This window comes from Vulpes lagopus, chromosome 4 (assembly GCF_018345385.1).
Source record: "Vulpes lagopus strain Blue_001 chromosome 4, ASM1834538v1, whole genome shotgun sequence".
NCBI lineage: Eukaryota > Metazoa > Chordata > Mammalia > Carnivora > Canidae > Vulpes > Vulpes lagopus.
In genome coordinates this window covers 84,864,467-84,888,141 of record NC_054827.1, presented here as the reverse complement: position 1 = coordinate 84,888,141, position 23,675 = coordinate 84,864,467, and positions in this window count along the sequence as shown.

Sequence of the window (23,675 nt, the reverse complement as noted above, 5' to 3'; positions counted from 1 at the left end):
TAGAGTAGAAATATTCAGACTATACATAATTATAAAGTTGAGCCACAAATTTGGCTCTTGACTTCCTGGAAACCAAAGCAATAATAAAAGTAAGTTTTAAAGATATAGGACACATGTTGTTTATAAGGAGAAGGTGTACTAATTTCTGAGGCAAAGCAAAACACATCCTAACACTTCAATTTGGAAAAAAATTTGATAGAGTATCATATGGAGAATACTGAGTAATAATGTCCTCAATCACATCTCTTAGTAAATATAAATAGTGAAGTTTGTGGACGCGTTTCTTGTAAGCTCTTGACATCCACCGCAGGGCAGCTTGTCAGTGTGATTCCGGTAGTGGTGACTAGTTACAGAGATAGATAAGACATATACCTTGAACTAGAGAAACTCAATTTCTAGTGGGAAAGAAAGATATGTTACACAGTAAATGACAACACAGAGTGATAACTACTGGGAAAGAAGTATTAATCAGCATATTCTAGACAGTTATGTAAAGTTTTCTTTCCTAAAAGCTTCAAAGAATAACAGCCATATTTTTCTTGGTTTTATTTATTTTATTTTCCAAGAGAAGTATATGGGACTTTCTAGATATGGAGTTACTCCTAAGGCAGTAACTCAAAATTTCTGATCGCTGACTACAAAAACAGCACTGAGGGAACATGAGGAAGGGTAGGCCAAGGCTGCAGAAAGGTATGGGCTTTGGATCATGAAGCTCTGGAGCCAAATTCCAACTCTCATATTTATTAGCTGCCTATCCTTAGACAAGTTACTTCACATCTCTCAGCCATATTTTGCCATAAAATGAGGTAATGATTTCTAACTCAAAGATTTGGAGAGTCTGATAGTTTATCTAATCACAAATATATCCAGTCGTTTAAAATACTTCTCTGGATAAAATATGATAAACTAAGCTTTACTTAAATATTTTCCCAAATCCTGCTTTTGACTTTGTTTTAGAAAAATGCTTCTTTGTGTCCCTTGAATCTCTGCATGTATCATTTGGTCAGTTCAAATCCAGCAAGTGTTTCTCCACCTGTGCTCTTCAGATCAGCTGCACAAAAATTTTTGGAAGGATTCCTGTTGACACTCACTCTTGGGCTTCACTCTGTCTTGCTGAATCAGAATGTTTGGGGAGGGGCAGGAAACCTGCATGTTAAATTTTTCTGGTAATTTTATGAGCACTGAAGTTTGAGAAACATTGCCTTAAGCATCTAGATTTTTGTTTAAGATTTTATTTATTTATTTATGAGAGACACACAGAGAGAGACAGAGACATAGGCAGAGGAAGAAGCAGGCTCCCTGAGGGGAGCCTGATGCAAGACTCAGTCCCAGGACCCCAGGATCACGACCTGAGCCACAGGCAGACACTCAACCACTGAGCCACCCAGGTGCCCCAACCACCTAGATTTGAACTGCTTTAGTGAGAATAGCAGCTACTGGCATTATAAACATTGAGAAAGAATACTATTAAATCACCAAAGAAGGGTCATTACATATTTACCATATTTTCTTTGTAGGTGCGTTTTAGGGCATTTTAAGCAGAACTTTATTTTAAAATCCTTCCTTACCTATTTTTAAAATTTTTATTATATAAATATAGTAGATATACACTGTTATATTAGTTTCAGGTGCATATAACATAACGATTCAACAATTCTGTACATTACCCAGTACTTGTCAGGATAGTTACAGTTACAATCTGTCACCACACAATGGTTTTACAATATTATTGACTATATTATCTATGCTTTACTTTTCTTCTCTGGTTTATTTTATAATTGGAATTTTGTGCTTCTAAATTCCCTTCACCTATTTTGCCCATCTTCTCACTTCCCCCCACCTCCCAGCCCCGCTCTGGCAACTATCAGTTTGTTCTCTGTTTTTATATTTTATTTATAAGTCTATTTCTGTTTTCATTTGTTTATTCTTTTGTTTTGTTTTTCAGTTCCACATATAAGTGAAATCATGTGGTATTTTTCTTTATCTGACTGCCTTCTATCACTTAGCATAGTACCCTCTAGATCCATCCATATTATTGCAAATGGCAAAATCTCATTGATGTTTGTGGCTGAGTAATATTACATTATATATCTATCTATTTATCTATCTATCTATCTCTATCTATTTATCTATCTATCTATCTATCTACCATCTATCATCTATCTATCTATCTCACATCTTCTTTACTTCATCTCTTGGGTAAGTTGCTTCCATATCTTCTTGGATGTTGTGAATGATGCTGCAATAAACACAGGGGTGCATATATCCTTTTGAATTAGCGTTTTCATTTTCGTTGGATAAACACCCAGTAGATATTCACAATATTTTCATTTGAAGGCAGGAAAGTTTTGTTCCCATATTGTTTTAATATTCATTTTAGATATATTAGAATGTAAACCGTGATATAACAAGCAGTCATGAAAAGAGTTGGTGATTACAAACAATTGAATTTTCAAAAATATTAATCTGATGTATAGGATGAAATAATCTTTATAAGTTGATATCATTTATTTTAATTTTCTATAGCCACATTTCAAGCCTTTCTCCTTTCTTGACTAAGTCTTCAGTGCCTATTAGAAGTATCAACATGGGCTCTTTTTCTTGATACCATGTATAGTTAATTCTTATCATATACATTGGTGATTATACTCAATTACTAGATGAGAGGACTTATACTTAAGAAAATAATTTTTAAGACTTGAGGCTGCAGATGAAAGAAATCATTGTACGTTTCAACCCCTTTATTTCCCCTGGCATTTAAACTTATTTCTGATCACTATTAGACTTAATAACAGGAGATTCATAATCCATCTCTGAACTATTCTTAACCACCATTCTACCAATGATGACCAAGTCTAATAAACCCAGAGCTGAGTTGTACTGAGTTACAGAACTCCTTTTCACAAAACTTATAGGCAAGACAACTATGAGAAAATAGCATTTGTAAAGTACTAACGTAAAATATTTGGACCTAGAATTCTATACGCACTAAAAATATCCTTTAAAAATGAAAGCAAAAAATAAAAATGAAGGCAAAATAAAGACTTTTAAGTCAAACCAAATCTAAGAAAATTCATAGCAAGCAGACCTACTCTAACAAAATGTGTTAAAAGGAATTTTTTTTAGGTAAAAAGAAAATAATGCCAGATGAAAATTTGGATCTTCACAAAGAAGTAAAGAGCAATAGAAATAGTAACTGTGTATATATATATTAAGATATTTTACTTATTTTTAATCTTGTTAAAAGGTAATTGACTATATAAAACAAAAATAATGAACAGTGTTTTGCAAGGTTTATAACATATAGAATTGGAATATAGGCCAGCAGTAACATAAAAGAGAAGGGGAGTAGAAGTATACTGTAATGAGTTTCTCACAGTATACAGAAACAGATACAATATTGTTGGAGATTTTATTTATTCATGAGAGACACACACAGAGAGGCAGAGACACAGGCAGAGGGAGAAGCAGGCTCCATGCAGGGAGCCCAACGTGGGACTCAGTCCTGAGTGTCCAGGATCAGGCCCTGGGCTGAAGGCGGTGCTAAACCACTGAGCCACCCGGGCTGCCCATGGATACAATATTATTGGAAGATAGACTATGACATGTTAGAGATATTTACTACAGAGCTTAAAGAAACTGCTACAATAAAACAGTAAAATCTATAGCTAAGACAGTCAACAAAAGAAAGGAAATAATATCATAAAATACTCAATACAAAGGAAGAGAGAAAAAAGGGGGGAAAAGGAACAATGAGGTTATGGGATAAATAAATACCAAAAACAAAGATGATAGATTAAAACTTAACCATATTGGTAGCTGTATTATATGAAAATGGCCCACATCCCCCTAGTACATGGCAGAGACTGTCATTTTGGAATATAAAAAAGCAAGATCCAATGATATGCTGTTTAAAAGAATTCTACTTTATAAATAAAGACACATTTTAAGGATAGAAAAAAGAATACAAACAAACTAACAGCTCAGCATGGCTATACTAGTATTAGACAAAATGGATTTCAGAACAAGAAATATTACCAAGGATAAATAGGGACATTTCATAATAATAAACAGATCAATGTATCAAGAAGGAATAACAATCTTAAACTTAGGTGTACCAATTGAAAAAAAAAATGTCAAATTTCATGAACTAAAACCCAATAATATGGAAAACAAAAATAGGAAAATCAAATTCTAATTAGAAATTGCAGCGTTTCTTTCTTAATAATTTGATAGAACAAAAAGAATAATTAAGCAAAAGAAGGCATGAACAAAACAATCGATGAATTTAACCTAACTGACATTTATGGATACTCCACCCAAGAAAAGAAAAACACATTTTCTTCTCCAACACACATAGAACATTCATCAAAATAGACCATATACTAATTTATAAACCAAATCAACAAATTTAAGAGGATTAAGTTGTGCAGAGTATGTTCTCTGAGTACAGTGGAATTAAATAGAAATTGCTAGCAGGAAGATGTATGAAAAAAATCTCCAAATATTTGTAAATTAAACAACACATTTATAAATAAACATTGGGTCAAAAATCAGAGAGATCTTATAACTGACAATAATAAAAATCTAATATATCAAATTTGTGCACTTAGACAGAAAGTTATGGGAGAGGCACCTGGATGGCTCAGTTGGTTGAGCTTGATTTCAGCTCAGGTCATGATTTCATGGTTGTAAGATTAAGCCCCACCTTGGGCTACCTGCTGGGGCATGGAGCCTGCTTAAGATTCTCTCTCTCTCCCTCTCCCTCTGCCTACCCTCTCTGAGAAAGAAAAAGAAAGAAAGAAAAAGAAAGAAGAAAGAAAGAAAGAAAGAAAGAAAGAAAGAAAGAAAGAAAGAAAGAAGAAAAAAGGAAGGAAGGAAAGAAAGAAAGAAAAAGAAAGAAAGAAAGAAAGAAAGAAAGAAAGAAAGAAAGAAAGAAAGAAAGAAAGAAAGAAATTTACAGGATTATATAATCTTAGTAGAAAAAAAATTTTAAATCAATGACTCTAGATTTCAATTCCAGAAACTGAAGAGCAAATTAAATGTAAATTAAGCAGGAGGATAGAAATAATAGAGAATGAATAAATAAAATAGAAACCATAAAAAGCTGATTCTTTGAAAGGTCAATAAAATCCATAAAATAGATAAGCTGATACTCATTTTGATGAAGGAAAAAAATAAATAAAGCAGAAGACACAAGTTACCAATATTAGGAATGAAAGAGAGGACCTGATCACAGATCTTGTTGAATTTAATTAAAAGGAATACTTGAAAAAAAACTTACACCAATAAATGTCACAACTTAGAGGAAATGAACCAATTTCTTGAAATATACTATTAGAGTGTACTTAAAAACAGTAGATAACCCAAATCATCCTATAATATATAAATAAATTGATTTCATAGCTAAAAACCTTCCCATCAAAAATCTTCAGACTCAAATGACTTCACTATTAAATTTTAACAATTAATGAAGAGATGATATTATTTTTACTGTTTTTACAAAATCTTTCAGAAAATAGGAGGAAAGAGTACTTTCTAACTCATTTCTTGAGGCTGGAATTACTCTAATAAATCTAAAACCAGACCAAAAGCAATATAGGTAAAGAAAGCTATAAACCAGTATCCATTTGAATGTTTAAAAACAATATAGCACAAGAAGAAATAAAAGGCATTCAAACTGGCAAAGAAGAAGTCAAACTCTCCCTCTTCGCCGATGACATGATACTCCACATAGAAAACCCAAAAGACTCCACCCCAAGATTGCTAGAACTCATACAGCAATTTGGCAGCGTGGCAGGATACAAAATCAATGCCCAGAAGTCAGTGGCATTTCTATACACTAACAATGAGACTGAAGAAAGAGAAATTAAGGAGTCAATCCCATTTACAATTGCACCCAAAAGCATAAGATACCTAGCAATTGCACTGCTGGGGATTTACCCCAAAGATACAGATGCAGTGAAACACCGGGACACCTGCACCCCGATGTTTCTAGCAGCAATGTCCACAATAGCCAAACTGTGGAAGGAGCCTCGGTGTCCATCGAAAGATGATGGATAGAGAAGCTGTGGTCTATGTATACAATGGAATATTACTCAGCCATTAGAAATGACAAATACCCACCATTTGCTTCGACGTGGATGGAACTGGAGGGTATTATGCTGAGTGAAATAAGTCAATCGGAGAAGGACAAACATTATATGGTCTCCTTCATTTGGGGAATATAAATAATAGTGAAAGGGAATAGAGGGGAAGGGAGAAGAAATGGGTAGGAAATATCAGAAAGGGAGACAAAACATGGAAGTCTCCTAACTCTGGGAAACCAACTAGGGATGGTGGAATGGGAGGAGGGCGGGGGGTGGGGGTGACTGGTTGGTGGGTACTGAGGGGGGATGAGCACTGGGTGTTATTCTGTATGTTGGTAAAATTGAACACCAATAAAAAATAAATTTATAAAAAAAAATATAGCAACAACAACAAACCCTTAATAGCATTTTAGCAAATGGAATATCAAAATAAATAAAATGGATAATAAATCATGACTAAGAGATTTTTTTTAAAAATTTAAACTTTACTTAAATATTGCACTATTGGTTTCTGGAGTAGAATTCAGTGATTCGTCACTTATATGTAACACTCAGTGTTCATCAAAACAAGGGCCCTCCTAATACCCATCACCCATCTAGGCCATCCCCCATCCACTTCCCTCCATCAACCCTCAGTTTGCTCCACCCATGTCATTGCAAATGGCAAGATTTCACTTTTTGATGGCTGAGTAATGTTCATATATATATATGAATATGTATATACATATATATATATATCTTTTTTATTCATTCATCAGTCAATGCACATTTGGATTCTTTCCATAGTTTGGCTATTGTTGATTATGCTGCTATAAATATCAGAGTTCATGTATCCCTTCGAATCTATTTTTGTATCATTTGGGTAAATATCTAGAAATAAAATTGCTTGATCATAGGATACTTCTCTTTTTAACTTTTTGAGGAATCTCCATACTGTTTTCCAGAGTGGCTGTACCAATTTGCATTCCCACCAATAGTGCAAGAGGGTTCCCCTTTCTCTGCATCCTCACCAACACCTGTTGTTTTCTGTGTTGTTAATTTTAGCTATTCTGACAGGTGTGAGATGTTATCTTATTGTGGTTTTGATTTGTATTTCCCTGATGATGAGTGATGTTGAGCATCTTTAAATGTGTAAGCCATTTTGAAAAAGTGTCCATTCATGTCTTCTGCCCATTTCTTAACTGTATTATTTGTTTTTTGGGTGTTGTGTTTGATAAATTCTTTATAGATTTTGGACACTAATCCTTTATTAGATATGTCATTTACAAAAGTCTTCTCCCTTTCTGTAGGCTGCCTTTTAGTTTTATTGATTGTTTCCTTCACTGTACAGAAGTTTTTTATCTTGATGACATCCCAATAGTTCCTTTTGGCTTTTGTTTTCCTTGTGTCCAAGGACATGTCTAATAAGACATTGCTACTGCTGAGGTTAAAGAGGTTTCTGCCTGTGTTGTTCTCTAGGATTTTGATGGTTTCCTCTCACACATTTACTCTTTATTACATTTTTATTTTATTTTTGTGTATGGTATAAGACAGTGGTCCAGTTTCATTCTTCTACATGCTGCTGTCCAATTTTTCCAACACTATCTGTTGAGGAGACTATCTTTTTTCCATTGGATATATTTTCCTCTGACTAAGAGATTTTTAAACTAGGAATGTGAGGTTGATATTTACATTCATAAATTAATCTATTTAATTTATTATATATAAATGTGTGTGTGTATAATCTCAAGAGGTACAGAAAAGGATTTGACAGATTTCAACATTCATTTGTAATAAAAAAAAAAAACATTCTTAGCAAATTAGGATTAGATAGAAGTTTTCTTAACCTAACAAAAGCATCCACAAAACACTTCAGCTACATAATATTCAATTATGAAAGACTGAATACTTTTCCACTAAAATCAGAAACAAAGCTAGAATATCTAATGTCATTACTTTACATCAGGTTCTTGTGAAATTAGTTGAAAAATAGATAATCTATATGTGTGTACAGTTGAAAAATAAATAAAAGTCTTTGTTCACAGACAAAAGTAAAGAATTTATCTTTTTCTAAAAAGCTACTTGAAATAATCATACCTGAGTTTAGCAAGGTCAAAGTATACAAAGCCAGTGTGTAAAATTCAATTTAGTTTTCGGACAAGGGGCTTGTTTGGTTGGTAGAAGATGCAACTTCTTGGGCATGGAGCCTACCTTAATTAATTAATTAATTTTTAATTAAAAAAATATCATTTAATTTTTATATATAAGTCACAAACAATTGGTAATTGAAATTTTAAAACACCATGTAAATGACCTCAAACTTAACCAAATTGTGTACAAACTTGTAACACTGAAAAATAAAACTCAGTGAGGAAGAAACATTTTACAAAGGCATAACTAAATGAATGGGCTTGCCATATTCATGAATCAGAAGATTAAATAAATTTTAGTTATCAATTCTCCTCAAATTGATGTATAAACTCAGGCATGCCAATGAAAGCTTCACCATCTTTCTTTGCGTGTGAAACTTACAAGCTGTTTCTAAAATGTACATGGAAATGTAAATGATGTAGTATACCCCCCCACAAGTTTTTTAAAAGAGCAAAGCTGAAGATTTATATTACTCATTTCCAAGATTACTAGAAAGCTACAGTAATTGAGATAGTGCAGCATTGGTTAGTTTCATGACAGATATATAGATTGATGGAACAAAATAGAGTCCAGATACAGACACATACATATATAATTAATTGACTTTTTGACATAGTTGCTAAGGTAATTTAATGGAGAAAGGATAATCTTTTTAACTAATGATGTTGGAACAACTGGATATGCAAATGGAAAAAAAAACGGAAAAAAAATGACACCCTGTACAAATATTAACTTGAAATTTATTATTACCCTAAACAGAGGACCTACAAATAACACATCTAGAAAAAAAAGTAAGAGAAATTAAGTAAGCCAAAAATGTCTTGCAGGTCACAAAATCGTGAACTGCAAAATAAAATGAATAGATTGTACTTCAGAATAAATACTTTGCTCTTCAGAAATTATGGTTTTGTAAGTGGGCAAGTAAGCCACAGACTGGGAGACAATATTGTCAAGACATATGTCTGATAAAGGATTTGTACTTAGAATATGCAAAGAATATTTCTATCTCAATAGCAAGAATAGAAACAACTCATTTAAAGAACTGGCAAAAGATTTGGACAGACACTTCCCCAAAGAAGATACACAAATGGAAAATAATCATATCAAAAGATGTTCAAGATCATTAATCATTAGGAACATGCAAATTAAAACTACAAGGAAATACCCTGTCTCATGCACTACAGTAGCAAAAGTTAAAAAAAATTGACAGTACCCATTTTTGTCTAGAATAGGGAGGAACTGGAACTCTCCTACATCACTAGTGGGAATGCAAAATGATGAGAGTGCAAAATGGATATAGTTAGGTGTTTCTTAAGAAGTTAAGCAAACACTTAACTTCTTTGCTTAACTTCTTAAGAAACACTTACCATATGTATTTTCCCAAGAGGAATAAAAACCTATATCTACATAAAGACTTGTATGTAGACTTGAATGTCAATAGCATTTTTATTCATCATAATCTTCAACTAATTGTGCTATATCCATACAATGGGGTACAGTTCAGCAAGAAAAAGTCTGTACTGCCGATATGAATATCCAACATGGATAACTCTCAAAAGCATTTTGCTGAGTGAAAGAAGCCAGAGAGAGAGAGTGGGAACTGCATGGTACGAATCACCTAAAATTCTATGAATGGCAAAACTGTATTGATAGAAAACAGATCAATTGTTGCCAGGGGCTGAGGAGGAAAGGAGAGAATTAACAGCAAAGAGGTACAGGGAAATCTTTGAGGTGATGAAAATTACTTATGTTATTGGTTACAAAACTGCATACACACACTGGACACAGTTAAAAATGTTGGCTTTAGTGTATGTAAAATATTCCTTCATAAAACTGATTTAAAAAGAAGAACCTAGGAAACTGGCTAATTCTAGGGCTATGCAAGGGAAATGATAAAATCAACCTAGAACCTCTTTTTTGTGCCAGAAGTTTAAGAAGTGTGAGGTGAATAATGGGAAAATGTCAAAAGGATAAAGGGATCAGTTTGAATAGGCCACCCCTGAGCAGATCAGGGTCAATGAGAATCAAAGTAAACAATGATAAAATGAGTTATAATTCACTGGATAAAGTGAAAATCCACACTCTTATAAATAAGTTAATGAAAAAATAAACCGATAGGAGCAAAGAAAGCTCTCCTTTATAGCAACTGACATCCAAGTACAGACGCAATGATGGCATTAGAAAATCCTCAGTGAATAGTACGATTAATAGGTTAAAATCTTCCCACAGACAGGATGCTTACACTCTCTCAAAGTGTCTCACCCATTTTAATCATTCTTCATTGTAAACAGAAAATCAATAACTATGGTGGAGAAACCTGGCAGATATACCTTAACCAAGTGATCAAAGCTAGCGTCCTCAATACTGGGACAAACAGACATGATGTGTCTACTGATACCATCTTCCGAGAAGGGTGCAGCATCACTTCACTGGTCCTCCTCGAAAAAATGCGTGACCCAAGTCTAATAATCAGGAACTATTAGACAAACCCAAATTAAGGAATAGTCTTAAAAACCTGAGATGCATTCTTTAAAAATCTCAAAGTCAAAAGTAAAAAAGAAGAAAAAAGAAAAAAAAAAAAAAAAAAAAGTAAAAAAGAAGGTCTGAGGGACTGAAAATCTGGGTTAAAGGAGACACAGAAGAAATGACAGTAAAATACACATTTTGATCTTGGGTTAGATTTTGGGTCAGGAAAAAAATAGCTATAAAAGACATTATTGGCAAACAGTAGCTATTAAATACGTATAAACAAATGACAGTTTAGGCAGTTTGAATATAAACTATGACTGGGGCGCCTGGGTGGCACAGTCAGTTGAGAATCTGACTCTTGACTTAGGCTCAGGCCATGATCTCAGGGTTGAGAGATTGAGCCCTATGGTGAACTCCCCTCTGAGCATGGAGCCTGCTTAGGATTTGCTCTCCCCCTCTCAAAACTGTGTCTGCTCAAAACTGTGTCTGCTCAAAACTGTGTTTCTCAAAAAAAATATTTTTAAAAAGAATATAGACTGTGACTAACATAATAGCATTATATCAATGTTAAATTTCCTAATTTTAATAACTTCGCTGTGGTTATATAAGAGAATAGCTTTGCTTCTAGAAAATATGCACTAAAGTATTTAGAAGTAAAAGGGCATGTTAGTTTCAACTTACTACCAAATTATTTAGAAATGGCATATATATGTATGAAATATGTTTTATTTATACACACACACACACACACACACACACACACTTATATACAGAATCACAAAACCATAATAACAATTTAGTGTGTCTGGATAAGGCACACATGGGAGTTCTTTGTAATAGTCTTATACCTTTCCTATAGGTTCTAAATTATATCAAAATCAAATGTAAAAAAAAAAACCAATAATAACGTGATTTGAAAGGGTGTGTGTTACTTTGTAGACTCATCTTTCATTCTCTTAATAATTTGACAGCCATCATTTGAAAATCTGCTGTGTGCCAGGAATGGTTCTAAGCTCAGTGGGCTCTACAGAAGCAAAGCTTAATATGTGCAGATTTGGGAGGCTGGGACAAGATGACCTTTGAGCTGTGCTTGGAACATAGAGTGGAAGTTAGCCAGGTGCAGAGGCTTCCAGGCAGAGGATGCACCAGATACAAAGAAATAAGGGCACATAAGGACATCCCGTGTTCAAAGAAATGCAAGTTGGTTTGTTATGAATGGTCAGGTGGGGGTGAGTGAACGGGAGGTGAGATAGGAACACAGAGAGTGGCCACCGTTCAATTTATGAGAATTTTCAGTGCCGTGTTAAACACCTTTTTGTTGTGTCCTGAAGGTGGCATTTGGGAAGGTATTCAAGTGGAAGTGTTAACATAGTAGAGACTGTGGCTCAGGAGGGCAGTGTTGGGTTGGAAACAGACTTTTGTTGTTTTGTTTGTTGTTGAAGCCATGGGCATGGCCAGCTCACCAAGAGAGAGGATCATCAAGAGTTACAGGACACCTGGAAGAAAAGGATACAAACTTAGAAAAAGGGGCCAAAAGTTGGAAGAAAACAAGATGGCAGAAACCAATAAAAATGGGCTTTGAAAAAAAAGGGGGGGCTTTGAACAACAAACCCACAAAGCTTAATATTAACACTTTCATCCCCAGATGAAAAATCCTATATATATCTGAGCTGAAAATTCATTTTCTCTGTCATCTGCATAGTCCTTGCCATGTAATTTACTGAGCCATATGGATAAACAGCTCAGCAACCCTACCCTTCTGTTTAATAGATCTTCAGCAGGAAAAGTAAGGAACTGTACGAGCTGATTTCTGAAGTCTTTTCTGCTTTAATCCCCTCTGATACTATAGATGCTTGCTCAGGATTCAGAGCTAGATTTTTCTGTTTATAGAAAACAAGGTTAAATGTGTTTCATCTATACTGCGACGTGGCAGGCACCGCAGCTGGTTATGACTTATTTCCAAAGAGGGCAGAGGCAAGACTTTGGAAACATATTTCACATAATTCTAACAGTCTGCAGTCATGTGAAACTTCAAGAGTTTAAAGCAACCGAAGAAATGGGACTGCTGTTCGTTAGGCTCGCTGGACCACATGGCTTCATTTACATCGTTACAGTGGGCTGTGATGTGGGGTTGAGGTTAAAAGTTTAGTCTTCAGACAAAACAGGTGATTCAGATGTTGTCATCGTGAGGGTTTTGGCCAGATACTCTCACACAGGCGGTTTCTGGTTTTTACAAGAAAACTAGTTGTTCATCGGCTTGAAAGTGTTTGTACACACATGTCATTTGTGTGTTTTTCCTGAATCAGTTTTGTTCTGTAAAGAACTAGTGCACATGTACTCTGTGTAAACACAGTGCTGAACACTGCTGAGGAATACAAAGGGGGGAGAATGACATAGCCCCAGGCTCCGTCACCATCGAATGAGGGGGGGCAGACATACATGTGGGTGTGCTCTTTACAGTAAAGTGGAATCGCTGCTCTGGAGTGTTCCACTACAGACACAAATGACACACCAGATCTCTAGATTTGAGTCGTCACAGCAGAAAGTAAGAGATAGTATGCACTTGAGCTTGGCTATCAGCTACAACATTAATTAGAGGTGATACAAATTTACACAAAGACTGGTACTTACGGCAGGATAAAATTTCATCTCCCTGCATCCCCCTTCCCAAGGGAGAGGAGAAGAAGTTTCTAGGAGAATAAAGCAGTTGGGTTGTGCACTGAGATTCTGATATTTTGATGACCTGTGAGGTTCTTCAGCTTCCTGCTGTTTATGTTGTTTATGTGGGAGGGAGGGTCCTGAGGAAGCAAGGAATTATATATGTATAATTTAAGCCAGTTAAATAGCGCTTACTTTGTGCCAGGCACTGTTCTAAGTGGTTTCCAAATATATATATATATTTTTTTTTCTTTTGGTTTCCAAATATTAACTCAATGCCTTTAGTAAATATGTAAAGGCTTATTATTCCCACTTTGCAGATATAAACTTGAGGCACAGAAAGGTTAAGTAATTTGTCACTGTCACATGTTGAAAATTCTCGGAGGTGGAAATGGCCTGAAATATTGTTATGAAAGAAAATGCAGCTCCTGACAAAGGACATTCCAGGTAGTAGGGTTCAGTTCCCAGGCTCAGTACTCTGATGCCATCATCAATGCCTCTCTCTACTCGGCGTGGACTCTTCAGAACCCATTGCTCATTTCTTGCAACATCCCTCAAAGTTTCTGCTCTTAGCCCAGGGCTCTGGGTCTCACATCACAGCCTTTGAGTGACTTCCACAATTTTTTCTAAGCCTGCCTCTGACTCCTGGAGTTGGCTGGCCTGGAGTTTCTAGTGGTAGCATTTTGGAAGAGGTCTCATCCCTGGGATGGATCTGGTGTAGCCCGTTTCTCCCTTTGGGGCACTATCTCCACTGTTTGCTGATGCAGGACAGACCAGGGCCCTCTCGCATCCTCTCCAGTCTAACTACAGATGACCTTTCCAATCCCATCTCTCGGCTTGTCGCGTTACCACCCGTTATGTCTATGATGAACCTGAGCTTGTGGCTATTCTTCAGCATGGCTGTCCCTTTCTCATCTCACATTTGCGTTTAATATTCCTTCCCCATATCTGTCTTTCCCGTTTCTCCCCTCAAAATTGTACCCCATCTTGACATCCTCACATGCTTCCCTCTCCCCGGGCCTTAAGACAGACGTATCTTCTCTTCATTTCCTATGCTTATTTATAAGGCTGTAAGGCTTTACTTTGCCTCTTTTGTCACTCTTCCACCCCACCCCACCCTTGAGAGGCTGACTTCACTGGTATGAAGACTAAGAAGCTCGGTGGGGGGTTAGAGTTCAAATTAGTCAAGTACTTATTTGTATTGGCAAAAACATATTTTTACTGCTGCCAACCATTGGCGCTTAGATGATTACTTTTATTAAAGAGAATCTCAGACATTAAAAGGACTATGAAGCTGTGCTCTTAATGGAAGCTGATAACAGGAATAAGCTTGCAATTCTCAAGATGAAAAGCCCAAATGCTATTTTGAGTCGAGGCTAAGAACAAAAACAGTCTCAACCAAGACAGTCTCAAAACCTTATTAAATGACATGCATCCACAAAGACATTTTTTCTTTTGGAAAAGAATAGAATCAGGGGAAAGCAGATTTCTATTATTGCCTTTGTTGTCTTAAAAAAGCAGATTCTCCCCAAACTGTGGCAGTCAGGCAGATCTTGGCATCTGTGATCTCTAACAGGTTTCAGATTTCTAAAAATGACTTGAAAATCACATGTCAGCAAACTAAAGGGGTAAAGGGAAATTCTGATAGAGAACAAGTGACTTTTATGTGCTCTTGAAATTCTCAGAAAAAAAAAAGCAAAGCGCTAATCAGAGAGCCTTCAATCTTTCATCTTCTCTTTATGACAGTGATCAAGCTCCTAATATCTTTTAGAGACTTAGGCAAAGAAAACTAGCAGGAAAATCAGGACAGCAAATGACAAACATGCCTTGGGTGTGGATTGGATTGAGAACCAGCGTCACTGCGAACATGGTATTTGGGTAACACTGTCTCTGGATTGGCAAACTTAGATTTGTAATATTTTTAGTCTAAAACACATGGAAACACAGATGTGGATATGAAGGCATAGATGCAATTAGAACAGACAGTCTGGTGATGAAAGATTAGATACCTCCAATGTCGTCTAAGTCTAGCCCACACCTATTACAGATGAGCAAAAGAAGGCTCTGGAATTATAAGGTGACTTGTTTAAGTTAACAGGGTAGCTGGTGACAAGATCACAATTAGAATCAGGTCTCTGGTTTCCTAGTGCTCTGTCTACTACTTCACATGGCCTCTCCTTTTTAATTCCTCTCTATTCGACTTAAAACATGTCTTCACCCTCAACATGTGTTAGAGCCTGTGGTTATCTTACTGTTGGGGATGAACAATTTGAAAATAGATCAGAGTTGAATTTATACTGCTATTGTAGAGAAGCCCAAAGTGATGGCTTAAGGAAGCCGTTGTGCCAACAATGAATCAGGTAGTCTGTGGTAGTGTACTTAGGGGGGAACGCCATTTGGTTCAGCCCACCTGAACTGCTAACTATGATGACAGATATATAAATAGGAGGCTATTTTTGTGTTTTGCAGATTTAGAATGTTTGTGTGTACGTGTAATTTATACTTAAAAAGGCTATTTGACTTATTTAATTTATTTTTTTTTTATTTGTGAAGGTCAGGACTTGTATTTCCTGAAGTTGGTAGTGATTGGGGTGCCCAGAAACAAACTATCACTACTTAGCTAAATATCTTTGGGACATGAACTAAAGTGGCATGGAAAGAGTAAGGAAGTACAGGCCAAATTTTGATTAATCAGGAAATCTGAGTTTTCCAGGTAAATAGGTACATGGGGCCTTGAATTTTTTTAAAGAAGTAATTCAACATTGTATATATTTGTTTGAAATCATTTTGGAGTTGATATGTAGTAGGAAAGCTTTCAGGCCTACACAAGTCCACCAATTACAAGAATTAGACTTTCTTTTAAAAAGACAAAGGAACATTTATGTGGATGAGTATGAACGGCAGACTTAAAAAAAAAAAAAAAACTATCCCCTAAAGCACTTTACTTTCTAAATCTAAAGCAGAGGGAAGTTACGACACAGGGAACTTAAAGATGTTTCTTTACTGCAAATAGAGGCCTTGGAGTTTAGCAGAAGGTGGGTACCTAACTAACTTTCAGAAGGGCCAGCCAAGGACAAGGTGCTTTATTATGTAAATAGCTCTGGTTGTCCCGAAGAGATTCACACTACTAACAGTTCTTAGAACCAAATATCTCCCTTTCAGAAGCCTCTCCTAATGCACTCATTTCTGAACTCAGAAATATGTCTTTCTATTCATTCGTATCCCTGTTCTCCCGAAGTGGTAGCAAATGGCACAAACCATGGTCAAGGCTATCCCTCTAAGGTGGACTTGAAGCAGGCCGAGGTCCAGGAGGGTGGGGATCCGTATGTATTTCTCTTGAAAACTAGGTTAGAAATGTGACCTAATGCTAGAAAAGTCTGTAGCTCCCAAGGAGGAGAGCTGTGAAAATCCAGTGCTGGTGATGATGGCAAGTTGCCATCCTGAGAGAATTGCACAATCGGCTTCCAGGACACGTTTCTCTATTTTATTTTAGGAACCAGGAAGCTACGCTAGAGGGCAGACTAACCTAGACCTTTTTTTTTTTCCCCCCCCTTCCAGTGAGAGTTTCGTCCTTTGTGTTTGACACAATGCATTATACAGATGGGGTCCTACAAGTGATTAAAATTGTGGCAGTGTTTCATTATCATTCACGGAGATTGTTCCTCAGATGGAATTCTCTTATTTAACTTTAGATTTAGAGCATTTAATGTCTTAAATGTTTAATCTAGATAAGATTTGAGGACAATAAAAACAACCAAGAGCTTGTGAAAATAGTGGATGATTATTGCAAGCTCTGTTCGGGGAGAGCCTGCATCACTATGAGAAGGTGGTAATGAGCAAGTACATACCAGACCCTTCCCCAAAGGAACAGAAAATGCATGAGACATAAGCACAGTCAGATATATTGAATTCATAACACCAATTTATGTCTAAATGGTGCTTAGTAATTTCTCATTTCTTAAACTACCAAAGCTCATTTCTTTTCCTTTATGTGAGTGTGAAACAGTCCAAAGGCCAAGAAGACAAGCTGTGTGGAAGTAGATTGTCCCAGAAATAAACATTTCAGCACTGTTCTGGCTGGAATGGTTCTCCATCACTTCAGAATCTTCAGCCCTTTTAGTAATTTTAGGATGTGGTGGAGATGGGAACAGAGTTTTTGGACTGATTATTGGGCATAGATATTACGATGAAACTGGTTGATTGAGCTATTCACCGGTCATTCCATTAATTCACCCAATTAATAGGTGTAAGGCCTGAGTATTTTTCATAGCTAGTGTACTGGGGTTCTCCAGAGAAAATAGAATCAATAGGAGATGATATCATATGTTATGTCACATGTACCTATGATTTATTATAAGGAGAATTGACTCAGCTGATTATGGAGGCTGAAAAGTCCCAAGATCTTCAGTCGGCAAGCTGGAGACCCAGAAGAGTTGAGTTCTAGTTTGAATCTGAAGGCTGGAGAGACAGGAGAACCAATGGTAAAAATTCCAGTTCTAGCCTAAATGCTAAGGCAGGAGAAGACCAATGTCCCAACTTAAAGACCGTAAGAGCAAGAAGAAGCCAGTTGCTCCCTATTCAGTCTTTTTGTCCCATTCAGCCTTCAATGGAAGGCATGTGAGCCATACCCGGTTTGGGAAGGGTGATCTACTTTATTCAAACTACTAATTCAAATGTTAATCTCACCCAGGAAAATTTGCAGCAGATACACACAGATTAGTATCTAGCCAAATACCTGGGGCACTTTTTGCCCAATTAAGTTAATGCATAAAATTAACAATCACAGCTAGGCTCTTCTGTCGTGTTTATTTCATGCTTTAGAGACATAAAGTGCTTTCATCAACATTCTTTCATTTGTTCCTTACCACAAACCTGAGAGCTAGGTAGGGCATACTGTCATAAACACATGGCTACTTACCACAGGTGGTTACCATGATTATAAGTAATGAAGACTCTAGGGACACCTGGGTGGCTCAGTGGTTGAGCATCTGCCTTCAGCTCAGGACATGATCCCAGAGTCCTGGGATCGAGTTGCGCATCGGGCTCTCCACAGGGAGCCTGCTTCTCCCTCTGCCTACGTCTCTGCCTCTCTCTCTCTCTCTCTGTGTCTCTCATGAACAAATAAGTTAAATCTTTAAAAAATAAAAAACCTCTCAATGATCTTCATTCCTTTTACAGATTGTTAAAATGAGGCATAGAGAGATTTTGTACCTTGAAAACATACTATTTGTATCCGGTCTTCTAACTCTTAGTCCTCGGGCTCTTTTGACTTCATTTCACATTTATTTCAAAATCAAAACAATAGCTACACCCACCACCAAATCTCCAAAAGATGCATCCTCTGACACACAAAGAAGATCTCCTTGGCTACATTTGTCCCGTGTTATAATGTGTGTTGAGTCCCTGTAATAAGCTTGGCACATTAGAGTACATTAACTTGAACTCAGTGGTGGTAGAGATTAAAATGGTCAAGAAATAAATGGAATAAGTGTGTTAGCATAATTAATAATCACAGAGGTATGGGAACTGCCCCTGCCTAAAGACTTCTTCCCCATTAAAGGGCTCAGATTTGTCAGATTCCCTTCTGTTTGTTATTTTTTCCCAGACAGCATTTCCTTCCCCAAATAAAACATTCCTGGGACATATAGCACATTTTGTTTATCCAATGCTTTCATTTTGTGACCAGGGCCAGCAGGGCACTCTAAGGGTTTAGCATCCCAGTGATAGCAGAGATACTAAAAGGGGGCAAAGAGTACAGAAAGGGGAAAGGATTGCTGAACCAAATTTTCATTCTCTTGATTTTATGATTATAGAGCAGCCATTAAGACAAGATTAACTTATTAATTGATGTAACTTCTTTGTGTACTTGTGAGAGTTCAACGGAGTCACAGCTGACTTAAGGACAAGACCCAAACTTAGCACATAAGGCTAAAATCACACACAGCCAAAATCACCCTGGAAAATCTTAAATCATCCTTAAAACATAGTTTTACAACCCTGTTTAAAAACAATTTGTGTGCATGAATGTACTATAGATAGCATATAATAAAAACACAAATGCAAAATTTTAGAAATATCGTTTACACAAGAAATACATATATCAAAACACTAGAACCACACACAGCATGGTATGATGCTTATACTTTGAGGGTCATGTCAATTGAAGCTAGCTCCGAGTCTCATGTACCACTTTCTCTCATTCCCTGACTTAAGCTCACTAAATGGAATAGCAAATTGACTTGTAATGTATTTTTTTTCTTTTGATTTTTAATTTTGGCATAATTTCAGACTTCAATGAAAAGTTGCAAGAATAGTGCAAAGAATTCCCCACTGTTAACATTTTAAACACATTTGCATCATTCTTTTCTCTCTCATGTATTTTTGCAGTAGGTTTTAAAAACATTCTTCTCCCTCATTCATGCATGCATTATTAAATCTACATATTTTAAGTGTACAAATGATGTATCTTCACTCTACTTGCATCTCAGAGAAATTATGACAGCGATTTAATCAGTGTTACTGGTGTGCATTAGGAGCTGATAAAAATGGATAAATGAGAGATGAGTGAAATAAAGATGCCCAAAATGTTGACCCGGCCAAGCAATATGAATCCTGGTAATAGTAAAGAATAGAAAGTGGATACTTCACTGTTGGTAAGAATGCTGAATTACGAAAATCATCACTAAACCAGAATAAAGTCCGTCTTTTTGTAATTTGCATCACTAATGAGCTATTATACTTTCGTGGGGTTTTTTTTAATATACAGATGCAAGTGACATGCTTGAGCTCATAAATAATTCAAAGATCCACTGTGAGTTCTCACCTCTGATTTCTATTGTTCCTCAGCAAAGGAGGATGGCTTTCTATTACTGTTGGAGCTGAAAGTATTGTCACCCTGCAATATTATTGTTATTAACATTATTGCAAGTGATTACTGTGATTACAAGTGATTATTCCTACAAGTAATTATTAAGACTCTGAATCTGGTCTTTAGACATCAAGACACAACTTGTGCATTTCAAAACATAACTCACTGCGTCTTAGTGTCTGTTGGCCCGTGAGACAGGTCATAACTGACTACCGGATGGAGCTGTCTTTGACTCTCTTTGTGTCTTGTACAAGCTTACCAGTTAAATTATACTTTCTAAAACAATTTGTTTCACATAATAAAAAAATGCTAAAACAGAGAAACTAATACCCAAAGAAGAGGGAACCACAATGAATAAGTCAAGTCAGTTGAAGTTTATTCGTCCTTTAGAGATAATACTTCGTCAGCTGGTTGCCTTATGGTTTTAATGATTTATGTGTAGTATGGTTTTTAAATCTGTGTACATGTAACTAATCTCCATGACTTCCTTTGTTTGTAGAACACTTTGTTTTATTTTAGTTAGCACATCTCACCTCTTCCCCCCCCCAAAACAATGAAAACCGTGGAATGGCCATTGATTGTTCTGAAGCTTAGAGAGAAACCAGCCTTTCAGATGAGAGCCGAGGGAATGCTGAGGAACACCAGCTGCTTGCTCTTATCTATTATGTAACATGGACTGTGGACATATAAGTAATGAAACTGCAGTAACACGAATAGCAGAAAACGCCTGCTGTGGATATAGCACAGTGCTGGCCATTTGGGAAGGAGATTTACAGTGGTCTGAGAGCAGGGAGACAGAGGACCTACATCTGGGTCCTAGATCAGCCATTCACTAATTGTGTGACCTTGGGCAAATACCCTATGGGAAAGATGAGATAATCCCACCTTCAATGGAGCACTTACTGGGGGCAAAAATTTATCAAAAGTCATGCCATTTAATGCACACAGTAGTCCCAGAGAATGATGTTATCAGCTGTATGCTAAGCATGGGGAAACTGAGGCTCAGAGAGGTCCAGTAACCAGTCAAGTTCAAAGATGGTAGAGGAGGGTGGGCTAATGTAATGGTTAAGACCATGAGTTCTGAGTCAATCAGGTGGAGGTTCAGATCCTCTAACTTGGCTCTGTCATTTGTTGGCTATGGGTCCTCAGGAAAGTTATAACCTTTATTTTCCCAATTTCTAAATTGGGCATATAATTATACTCCTATTATATAGGATCATTATGAGGTATAATTAAAATATGGCTGGCAGCTGCTTATATCAGTACTTGAACCCATAAAGTGTTTAATTCTTTAGTTATATTATTATCTTATGACAGAACTGGAGCTTTTTAAACTCAAAAGCTCACAGGTAACAATAATGGCACTTCTCTTTTCTTGTATCATAAGATTATTGTGGGGCTGGTGAAATAATGTGAGGAAAGTATCTTGCAAATGGATGTGTGTGCACATCTTTGTGATTGCTCTATTTTTTTATGAGTCTGTTTTGGGTTTTCAAACATAAGCTTCTGAAGAGGAGGAGTCATGTTTTCAGTTTTTCTGGACCCTGTGTTGCTAATTCAGATCTCTGAAAACATAGAGTGCATGATGAGCCCTAATTCAGTAACTCTTATAGTCGTTTATCCACAATATTTTTCCTCAAATTAGAAGCTGCTTTTATTTCATATTTATTATTTTTAATGGAAAACTGTATAATCCTATTTGTCTTATATGGAAGAAGGGTATTATTGAGACCCAAGAATGTTATTAGAGTCCAGCAATCACACTTTTATGATATTATAAATCTCCCTCTTCCACATGTCTTAAATATTGTTCATAGCAGCAGAAATCATTTTAAAGGGGCATGTTACTATTTTTAATACCCACAGGTGTTTCATTCTTAAACTCCTTTCTTGCCCATATTAATTGCTACCCTTACCAGTCCTGAAATAAATGTCCTGAAATAAATGCATATTAATTTTTAGTGTTGTTTATTTTATTTCTGCAGGTGCGTATTAATTTTGAAGTCCAGTTAAGCCTGTCTAGACCTTAAATGCCACCAGATCTCTTAAACACACATTTAGTTTTTATTGTTTTTGTTACATTCTTTATGATCAGAATTAATGAATGTAGTTTTATAACGCTTATTACTTACCCTGAAGACTGGATTTGAACGTGCTGTTCTGGTCTGCTGAGTAAATGGAGATTTAATTACAGATATTTAATTGCTTATTATGAACTTGATGGTCTGGAACTGAGTAAGCCCTTCTTCCCTGTTTTGCATCTTTAAATGCACTACACAACTCATCCTGTCTAGCTGCCATTCTACAGAACTTTATCAACTCATGAATCATCGTTACCTGGGATTTGGCGTAAATGTATGCATGTTGGACAGTAATAGAAGGACAGTCTCTGGCTTTTTAAAAATACGTGAAGGAGGGGTATTTTATTTTAAACCCAAAAACAAGGTTAACCTTAAGGGAAATGAACTCATGAGTTAAAGAGGAAGATAATATTCATTTTGGAGAAAACATAACTGGAATTTTGAAATTAGAAAGCCCACTCAAAGACTCAAATGAAGTAGGGAGTAAGATGAAATTCTAGTATCTAGCCATATTTATTTTCATAACAAGTCAAACACAAAATGGGATACAGTGGCATAGAGGGATTTTCGTGCCAGCAGAAAGTAGTAATGGATTGTAACAGTGATTGATTAAAGTTCAGTTAGTTCCCTTTCACATTATTATATTTTTTTGGAGCAGTGTTATAGAAAAACTATATTTAACACAGATTTAATAAACTGAATTTTAGGCCAAAAATTTTTTGTACTTCAAACATATTTACCCTGCAGTATAAAAATAAATGTAAAATGTTATGTAATCTTATTGGTTGATCAGTGTTTTAATCGGAAGGCGTTTATGATTAAATTTTCACTTCCAATAAAAACAGGTATTTATATTTGGATCAAGAATCTGAATACTGTTTATGTTGACTTGAGAGCAGGAAGTTAAAAAAAACTAGATTCAGCAAAACTGTCTCAATGAATATGACTCCTAGTGTGATGCCAAAATTATTATAAATTCACAAATATTTTTACTTTAAGTATTCTTTTATTTTTTTATTTTCTTAAAGATTGCATTTATTTGAGAATAGGGGAAGGGGCAGAGGGAGAAGGAGAAACAGACTCTCCACTGAGCAGTGGGCTCAATCCCAGGACACCCCCTCCCCCAGGATAGAGCTCAGTCCCAGGACCCCAGGATCATGGCCTGAGCAGACACTTAACCAACTGAGCCACCCAGGCTCCCCTTTAAGTATTCTTTTAGTGTTATGTAATGTTGTGGTCCCTTTTCACAGTCTGGGATCTGAACAGACCTTGTAGAACTCTCCTGTTAAACCTTGCCCTGGAATCTCCAAAAATACTAACTCATGTCTTATATAAAGACTCATCCTTAACTTGGTGCTGGTTCCAACTTCAGTTAAGTCA